At 38.0% G+C, this 9585-nt stretch overlaps 1 long non-coding RNA gene across 1 annotated transcript in view; it reads left to right on the top strand.

Moving 5' to 3' along the window:
* Positions 1-1537: 1537 nt before the first annotated feature.
* The window catches only part of LOC121143298, a 475484-nt gene continuing 467436 nt past the window's right edge, over positions 1538-9585 (top strand). Inside the window, exon 1 of the long non-coding RNA XR_005880506.1 lies at positions 1538-1858. This is a non-coding gene — a long non-coding RNA (uncharacterized LOC121143298). The remainder of the gene's footprint in view (positions 1859-9585) is intronic.

Below are 9585 nucleotides of genomic sequence, written 5' to 3'. Positions count from 1 at the left end.
TATTACTCTAAATATCTGTCATTTCACCAGACTCACCTGCTCTGTTAGAAAACTATGAGAATAAGCCCAGTGCATGAGAGGCTTAGGTAAAACTGTGATATTTCCTGCTGTGATTTCTGTTTGATGACTTATTGTAAAGATGAGAATCATCATTCCCCTGGCAATAATGGATATAAGAATTATAATCTAGAATGTCAGTTCCCTTTGCATACTTAAGAACAATAAATGACTAGTACAAACAAAAGTTCAATCATGGAATTGACTCATAAAAGTGTCAAATAGATGATTCTTACTATTAGATAGGTAAGATGTGATGGATTTTGGAAAGGATGGCATGAGGGGTTAAAACAGATTAGAGAAATTAAAGTATGTAATCGGTGCATGGCAGGTCACATCCAGAAAGTAAAACCTTAAAAATTCCATGTTACACTTATTGGCTCATGGATTAGTAGCCTGGTGAGTAGTGGTTCTTTCTGTGCCTAAGAGCTTCTGAAGTGGAGGAGGGTTTGGTAGCAGTCAGTTTGATGTTGTGCCTCATCTCCTATGTACACACCATCCTCCAGAATGATTAGCTGTAATTCCTTATTAGATCAAGTAAAAAGAAGGACTTTTTAATCTAATTTTTTTCTGTTACCTAACTGATTGCATTTATATTCGCTTCCCCAAACAAATGTAAACTCAATTCTTAATCATGAGACTAAGAGTTGGCTTAAACATCAGACCATCACATGTTAAACATGCCATTGCCACATGCAAACATACAGCAGGCAAAAGATTAATTTCATAGATACTTTTTTCAAAGAGAACATATTCTCCTAAGTTTCTATGCCCTTAATTGCCATATCTAAATATTGCATTCTTTCTGATATGACAAATCTGAGACAAGGATATGTGCATTTAAAAAATCATTTAGAGGTTTGCTTGATGATAATACACCAGATGAACTCTATTTCCTGTCTCAAATCCAGAACATTATTAAAATAATTTGATGTTTAGGGTATGTACAAAAGCTTAAATGTACTTCTTTGATTACCTATTAGAATTAGGTCTTCCTTTTAGTTTTTTATGTATCTTTTGGATGTTTGTATAACAGTTAAGAACTATGTACCTTTATGCAGAATTATACATTTAAGTCTTGTCAAATAAAATGCCATTTTTCATGTTTGCACACTGTAATGTTAAACAGAAAGTGTCTGTATATTAGAAAACATAATAAAATGCATGCAAATAAAAGGGTAAATTTATGATAGATAAATGATCATGGAAATAGAAAAAATGAAAATTTATTTTAACTAAAACTTTGGTTCCATCAAATAGAACTGTATATATCTTGATAGTATGGATTCTGGAGTGTGGTTTGAAGGAAGGCAATAGTGCAAATAAATTCCGTGCCAGTAGACACTTTAAAATACTAGATTTAGCAGCAGTCACATTAGCTTAGATAATGGGCGAATTTTTCTTCATTGAAAATGCTCTCTGTCGCTTGAGAAGAACTTACTGAGGCAGCCTGCCATCTAGCTTTTTCACAGAAAAACAGGCTTGCAGACTGCAGATGAGAGTCTGGAGCCGAGACAGTTTTAACTTAGCCATTCCTAATTTATCTCAAGCGTTTTCAATTCATCTCCACTGCTCTGTGCACACAGGAACACCAGATTGCCTTCCCTGGGGAACAGAATGCAACCGGGGATCTAGAGAGCTGTCACAGTCCAAGAAATATTTAAATTGTGCTGGTTTTCTTCTGGAGAGCTGAGCCCAGGGAATGAAACTCTCCATCCAGTCGTAGCTTTGCGGGCAATAGATCAGAGGATATTGCCAGGTTCCTAATGGATTATTGTTATCGGGCAGGTTTTCTCTGAAGGTACGTAGTTATTTTCTCAATTCATTACTCTCTCCTATTTGTCAAGTAATAAGCTAATGAGCTGAGAATACAAACCTGTATATAGAGAAAGATGTTAAGGAGTCAGTATTGACTGAGTAATGGACTTTATTGCTGCATGTTTGCATGTGAAATAATTGGATTCCTTTATTAAGATGAGTATATGTACTCTGAATTGCAGTGTCAGCACAAAACAGAAGAAAACCAAAACAAAACCGTGCTGCAGGCTGCATTATAATAAGTTCATATTAATTCTTTGGAGGATTTTCCTTTTGTAGATGCAGCCAATAATGAAGGGAAATACATACTTTGGAAACTTGCTTAATCCTGCGTGTTCTGGAATAGTCATAATATTTTCTCTCTGTCATGGTAAATACTTTCTATCAAACCCTGTTATTAAATGTGCTGTTCATCATAGATATTTATGCACCTATATGAATAGTGAAAGTGTTTGATTTAGAAAAACTCCAGTAAAGATAAGGGGGCACATTTTTTATGTTGCTGATCTATTTTTGTGAGTTTAAAGGGAATTTATAAAAATTAGGTACCACCTGCTGGTGAAATATATTGTCAAAATCATTTCAGTTTTCATGACAAATAAAAATGTTAATATTTTCCATTTGGTGGGAAAATCATTTGGGAAAGTAAAATGTTCAAAACTTCTGAACAGTAACTGGGCTAATGAAAGGGGGTAAAACATCTTAATCCTAAGTGAAATATAGCTTATTTTTTACCAAGATCTACGGCAACAGGGAAGGGTGACAGTCCTAACTAAAAGTTAAAGATGTGTCTGTGTGGGTTGGGGCACTATGTTCTCCATCAGATTGGGATGAGGATTCTAGGTAGAATGCAAGCCCAGAACAACCACAGAGTTTATAAAGCAAGAGGACATCTTTTAAACTACAGTGTTAAGGGCTTTTGATGCATTCTAGCATCTTTTGAATATGTGAATGGGCTCAGTGAAACCAACTGTGGTGCTGGTACTTTTCCATGATGAGAAGTGACTATTAGACTCACTGGAATTGCAGGTTTATTTGGCGTGGGGTGCTGTATACCAGCTGCTGTGTTTGGACTATAACGCAGAGTTTGTGCACTCATCTGTGGGTTAATCACAGACTTAGAAGAGGAAATGGTGACTGAGCTTTGCAAGAGCACTTAGTAAATGTTCTACTCTCCTTGGAGCATTGGAGAGCACATTAAAGAAATAACCGAGAGAGAAAGAGGAGTGAGTCACACAAACAGTCCCTGTTAGTGCATTCCCCTTATGCTCAGAGATTGTAGAGGGCAAAGGAAAAGAAAAATGGAAAGGAATAATGAGAAAAGAACCTTCAAACTCTACTTTCAAGGGCTTTCTTCCTTGAACCATATAAGCAACTGCATTTCAGGAGCTTAAATTGAGGTTTTCCTATGGACACTTCCATCTGGCAAGCTGATTCTTTTGTGGACCATCCTTCCCCATTTGTTTCCAGTCTGGCTTCTCCGCCAATAATGAAACACTCCAATTTAAATTTACAAAAGAACACCTGGAAAGTGTACACATGCTTCAGAGTCTCAAAGATTTCCAAAGCAACAGCTTATGAATCCTACTGGACAAGGTGTGTCCACTTCATTTTAATCACTGACTTCTAATATTGTCAGTCTCCATTATAAAGAACACCAGGAATATTATTTTAGGAAAAACATTTTGGTTTTTTAGAATAGTACCTAGTGTTTCAGTTTGGGGCATAGGGAAGATATCATAATACCTGAACAGTAAGTTATAAATTCACTTTAAAACATTATATGTATTGAACAAATTGGAAAGCCAGATCCACCTATCAAATTACAATGAAAATTCTTATCACTCTGGCCTCATATTAACCTTTTGTACTATAATCATGCCAGGCATCTCTGCCTTCCCATAGGATGCATTTGCTCTTATAGCTATTTAAATAGGCTCACTTCTTGTTCTAGTACTAAAAGTTATTTTATTTCATCTTATGGAGAGTTCATTGCTAAATATATTACAGTAATTTCATTTTCTTATTTGCTACTAAATAACCTTTATTGAGTGCTTGTGATGTGTTTGGTGCTTCTGAGCAACATGTAGTAAGAAAACATGTAGTATTATCCTATTCTAAATCAAACAGTTCATTAATATTTCAGGGCCTCTAATTAGTACACAGAAAATGGGGGAATTAAGCTTGGCTTTTTAGTGGCCTCTTATGTACATATGATATATGAAATGTCTAATATTTAGTCTGTGACTTGAAGTTATCTTTACTGAGGACTCATGAAGATCATCTGGTTGATTTCAAATTCTCCTGTAACTCCATCACATACGTAAAATAGCATTTTATGGATTGAGGGTAAGACAAATAGCATTAGATACGGTAAATTTGTGTAAGTTCCTTGATCTCTATGTAATTCTTACCTGCTATTTGTGTGACTGAAATAATGATATCTACCTTTAAGAAATTTGATTAGAGATATCACATATTAAGTATCAAACAATTCAAGTACCATCAGTACCAGATAAATGATACTCATCTGAAAGCCAGTTTTATCATAGCCTCTCAAGTAAGGAACATGAATGCTCTGACTGAAGCTACTTTGGCTATCCATTTTCTCAATAATGCATATCTGTTGCATTGTCTTGCAACATCATAACCATATTAAGTAAGAAATCTAATTTTGATCGTGTTTTACCTTTTGGTAATAAAGTACTGGTAGATCCAACAAAAGATTACACATGCAAATATAAAATTAGAAACTGATTCATTTTAAAAACTAGTGGGTATATTTTATGTAGATATCAAATAGTTTACTTACCAGCCAGGCGTTGGTGGCACAGGCCTTTAATCTCAGCACTCGGGAGGCAGAGGCAGGCAGATCTCTGTGAGTTCGAGACCAGCCTGGTCTACAGAGCTAGTTCCAGGATAGCTTCCAAAACAATACAGAGAAACCCTGTCTCGAAAAACCAAAAAAAAAAAAAAATGGCTTACTTACCAGCCATAGCTGTATCAAATAGCTTAATTACCATAACTTAGGAAGGAAAGCAGACATGAATGTCTCTCATTTCTCTTGTACTTCTTCCCAAAGGACATAATAATAGAAGACAATAAATCCTGTTGGTCATTAGATTTTACTTCTTAACCATTTTGTTTGCATTTTATTTTGTTGTTATCTAATGGAGAGATGACCTCACACTCCAACTGCTTGGAGCAGTTCAAGCATACACAACCACCCCTAAAGGAACAAAACAAATATTTCAGTTAAAATAAATGGCAACAAGAGTGGGAGAAAAAAATCACAGCTACCTGATAGAAATAAAATAAGATTAAATGTAAAAAATTTAAATGGCAGCAGTTGCATTGAAAACACAGTAAATACTTGGTTTTGTTTCAATTGAAAAAACATTTCTTTCTTCTGATTATGACTCTGTTTCTCTCTACTACTTCCAATTTCTCCCAACTCTACTCCCATTAGGATCTACTCTCTTTGGTTTTTAATTTGAAAACAGTCTTCTAAGGAATAATTAAAAAATAAAATAAACAAAATGAAACAACACATCAGAATAGGCCAAAAAGAAAAGAAACAATAAAAATGTCTAAGTGAAGGCAGGGAGTTCAGAGGACTGTCTTTACATTTTCTCACAGTTAGGAATTCCATAAACAAACTCTACTGGAAGGCATTGTATTCATGACAAGGAACTCATGCGGACCAGTGCAGATCACATATGTCTCTATGACTGCATTCGAGATTTTGTCTCTTGATTTATTTAGAGAGCCTTGTTTCCTTGGTGTCCTCCATCCCCTCTGGCTCTTACATTCTTTCTGCCTCTGTTACCATAGGGTTCCCTGGAACTTGAGGAAGGATCGGGATTTAATAAATGCATCCCCTTTAGAGTCAAGTGTTTCATAGTGTCTCACTCTTTATATAATGTCTGGCAGTGGGTCTCTGTGTATGTTTCCATCTGCTACAGGAGAAAGCTTCTCTGTTGATAGCTGAGCAAGAGACTAATCTATGAGTATAGCAGAATGTAATTATAAGTCATTTTATTACTATTTATTTACTGATTTGTTTGCTTTCATAATAATAGTCTTTGGTTTTATGTTTCTGGACTAGTTATTCTCTGGTTCTAGGTCAACTAAGCAGTGTCGGGCATGGGATACAAATCTTGTAGTGGGCCTTAATTCAAATCAGGTACTTGTTGGTTACTCCCATAAACTTTGGGCTACCATTGCCCTAGCATATCTTTTGGAGAGGACACCATTGTAAATGAAATGGCTTGTGGCTGGCTTGGCATTTATGTTTCTCTTTTAGTAGTGTGCTTAGTAGCTCTCTATAGAAAATACTGTAGAATGTTGGGCAATGGCTCTATGTAGGTACCAGCTAGTCTTTTCCAACTTCAGTGAGTTGTGTAAGTGCTCTCTTCAGCAATGGTTCCTTGAGTAAGTTATTGGAGAACAAATTGTAGTCTTAGTAACAGCCTGAGTTGCTTGGGGATTCACATGGGACCACTTTGGCCAACAACTCAATTAGATATAACCCAGTCCTGGTCCTGGAAACTTGATTTGATGGTAAGAGATGTCTAGCTGAGACTATCTCCTCCACCAAATAGTGATTGCGTGATTGCAATCAGATTGCACACACACACACAAACACACAAACACACACACACACACACACACACACACACATATATATATATATATATGGAAGCTTCTATAGTATCTCTTGAATGAACCTTGAATTTAATGTCTTTCTCCTCTTCTTCAACACTTTGACCCTCTTGTCTAATACCCTCTTGTTCTAACATCTTCCCATCCATTCATAGCTATTCTTTTCCCTTTCCTAACAAGATCTATCTCTTTGCCCCAGTCTACCACTCTACACCTAACCTTTAAGGTTCAATGGATTGTAGTTTGGAAATTATTGCCATATGAGTTAACATCTATATAGAAGTGAATACATACCATATTTGACCCTGTAGATCTGGGATACCTCACTCAGGATGTTTATTTACTTTTCTGTTCATTTGCCTGCCATTTTCATTTGCCACATTTTTAAAAGATGAGTAATACACAATTGTGTCAATGTACTACATTTTCTTTGTCCTTTCATCTGCTAAGGGACATCTTGATTGTTTCCAATTTGTAGGTATTATGAATAGAGCATCAATGAACATATTAAATCACATATCTCTGTGGTAGGATGATATGACTTTTGTGTATATGCCCAAAAGTGGTATAGCTGCATCTTGGCATTCTTTAATTACCGTTTCCCTGAGGAGCTGCCACATTGATTTCCAAAATATTTATACAAATGTGCACTCCCACCAGCATGACAGTGTCAATGATTTCATTAATCTTAGCCACTCTGTGGAGTGTAAGATGAATTCTTAAAGCCTTTTTGTAGTGACTAAGGATGCTGAACACTTCTTTTTTGTTTAAAACATTGCTTTTATTTTATATACAAACCCTAGTTCCCCATACAGACCCTTCTCCTGTCCCTCCAATCCACTCCTCAGAGTGACTAAGGCCTTCCTTTGTGAGTCAAAGATTCTGGCATACCCAGAACCTGAAAGCAACCTAGATGTCCCTCAACTGAAGAGTGAATAGAGAAAATGTGGTACATTTACACAATGGAGTACTATTTAATGGAAAAAAATCAATGGAATCTTGAAATTTGCAGGCAAATGGATGGCACTAGAAGAAACCATCCTAAGTGAGGTAACCCAGTCACAAAAAGAGAAACATGGTATGTACTCACTCATATATGGATTTTAGACATGGAAGCAGGGGAGTGCCAGCCTACAATCCCACTGCAAGAGAGTCTGAGGTTGGTGGGGGAGTGGGAGCTGGGAAGAAGAGAGCAGGAGAAGAGGAAGAGAGAGTAGGTCATGGGGGAACAGGAAGGTTGAGTGGGGGGTAGAATAGGGGGAAGAGGGAATCATAGGTTAGAAGATAGATCAGGCACCAGAGTGACCTCTAGTTATCTAAACGGATGACACCAATTGGCAAGCTAAGCAATAGTGGAGAGACCACCTCAAATGCCCATTCCTGATAAGGAACTTGATGTCTATAACCATCCTGGAGCCTTCATCCAGTGACTGATGGAAGCAGAGGCAAACACCCACAGTTAAACACTGAACTGAACCCAAGGAACCCAGTGACAGAGATAGAGAGGAGCAATGAGCAAATTGGCAAAGAATGGGCTGGCAAAACCAGCAGAGACAGCTAATCTGAACAGGGGAGAGGTTTTGGACCCCAGATCGATAGCGGGGAGGCCAGCATGGGACTGATCTGGATCTACCCCCAAATGTGAGTGTCAGTTAGAAGGCCTGGGAAACCTATGGGTCCCTGAGCAGTGGATCAGTGTCTATCCCTGGAATACAAACAGTCATCGTGTGCCCATAGCACAAAGAGGGATGCTCTCTCAGCCTGGACTCTTAGGGGAGTGCCTAGACCCTACCCTGAGTGAAATGGCAGACTCTAGATATCCCCTATGTGGAAGGAATTGTCAATAGGGTGGGAGGCTGGAGGGGATGGGGGAGTGCAGGAGAAGGGGAGGGAGAGAGAACTGGGATTAACATGTAAAACAAGCTATTTAAAATTAAAATAAAAAAATATAGAAGAAAAAAATATAGAAGAAAAAAAGGAGAGTGTCTGGGAAACAGAACCTTCAACCAATGACTGATGAAAGCAGAGGCAAACACCCACAGCTAAACACTGAACTGAACTCATGGAGCCCATTGACAGAAAGGGAGATCTGATGAGCATAGGGGTCAACAGTGGGCTTGTTTAACCCACAGAAACAGCTGACCTGAACACTGGGGAGTTCTTGAATACCATACTGATAGCTGCAAATCCAGTATGGGAGTGATCCAGACCCCCTGAATATGGGTGTCAGTGAGAAGGCCTAGGCAATCTATGGGGCCTTGGGTAGTAGATCAGTATTTATCCTTGGCATACAAATGGACTTTGGGAACCCATTCCACAATGAGAGATCCTTTCTCAGCCTGGACACTTGGGGGAGGGCCTAGTCCTTGTCCTGGATGAAATGACAGACTATGGACACCCCCATGGAGGGCCTCACCCTTCCTGGGGAAAGGAGTGGGGATTGGGGGTAGGGGGATGGGAGGTTTGTGGGAGGGCATGGGAGGTGGGGAGTTAGAAGCAGAGGGAGAGGGAGCTGGGATTGATATGTGAAGCAACCTTGTTTCTAATTTAAATAAAAATACATTAAAAAATTCTGTCATACCAAGTTGAGCCAGGACCAAGCCCCTTGCCCTCTACTGTAGGCTTATTGTTAAAAATCTTTTCCCATTTTTTAGGCTGATGCTTTGTCCAAATGTTAGTGTACCTGCTTGTGATGCAGCTTCTCAGTCACAAGCATTTTAGTAGGAGTAAACCTGTCAAATGAAAAGGTTCAATTCAGCCAGATCTTTACCTTGACTGCGACTTAAAATCCTTGCCCAAACAATATCCAGTGTATATCTAGTGTGTCTGATTTTCTAGTGTACAGTATGTACTCAGATATGGGAAACTTACTTAATACTCTGTTATGCAGAGAGGTAAAATAGCATGCTTTGTGCTAATGGAATTTTGTATTTGGAACAAAAAGACAATTACTTGGATAATTGCAGAGAAGCTTATTCCATTTTCTACCTGTATTGACGTTTGGGCACCAAGTAGCACATATGGGCAATATTGTTTTCTGTTATC

The sequence above is a fragment of the Mesocricetus auratus genome, unplaced genomic scaffold (assembly GCF_017639785.1).
Source record: "Mesocricetus auratus isolate SY011 unplaced genomic scaffold, BCM_Maur_2.0 Super-Scaffold_100011, whole genome shotgun sequence".
NCBI lineage: Eukaryota > Metazoa > Chordata > Mammalia > Rodentia > Cricetidae > Mesocricetus > Mesocricetus auratus.
The sequence above is the reverse complement of the archived record's forward strand: the minus strand, read 5'-3'. Positions and strand labels throughout refer to the sequence as shown.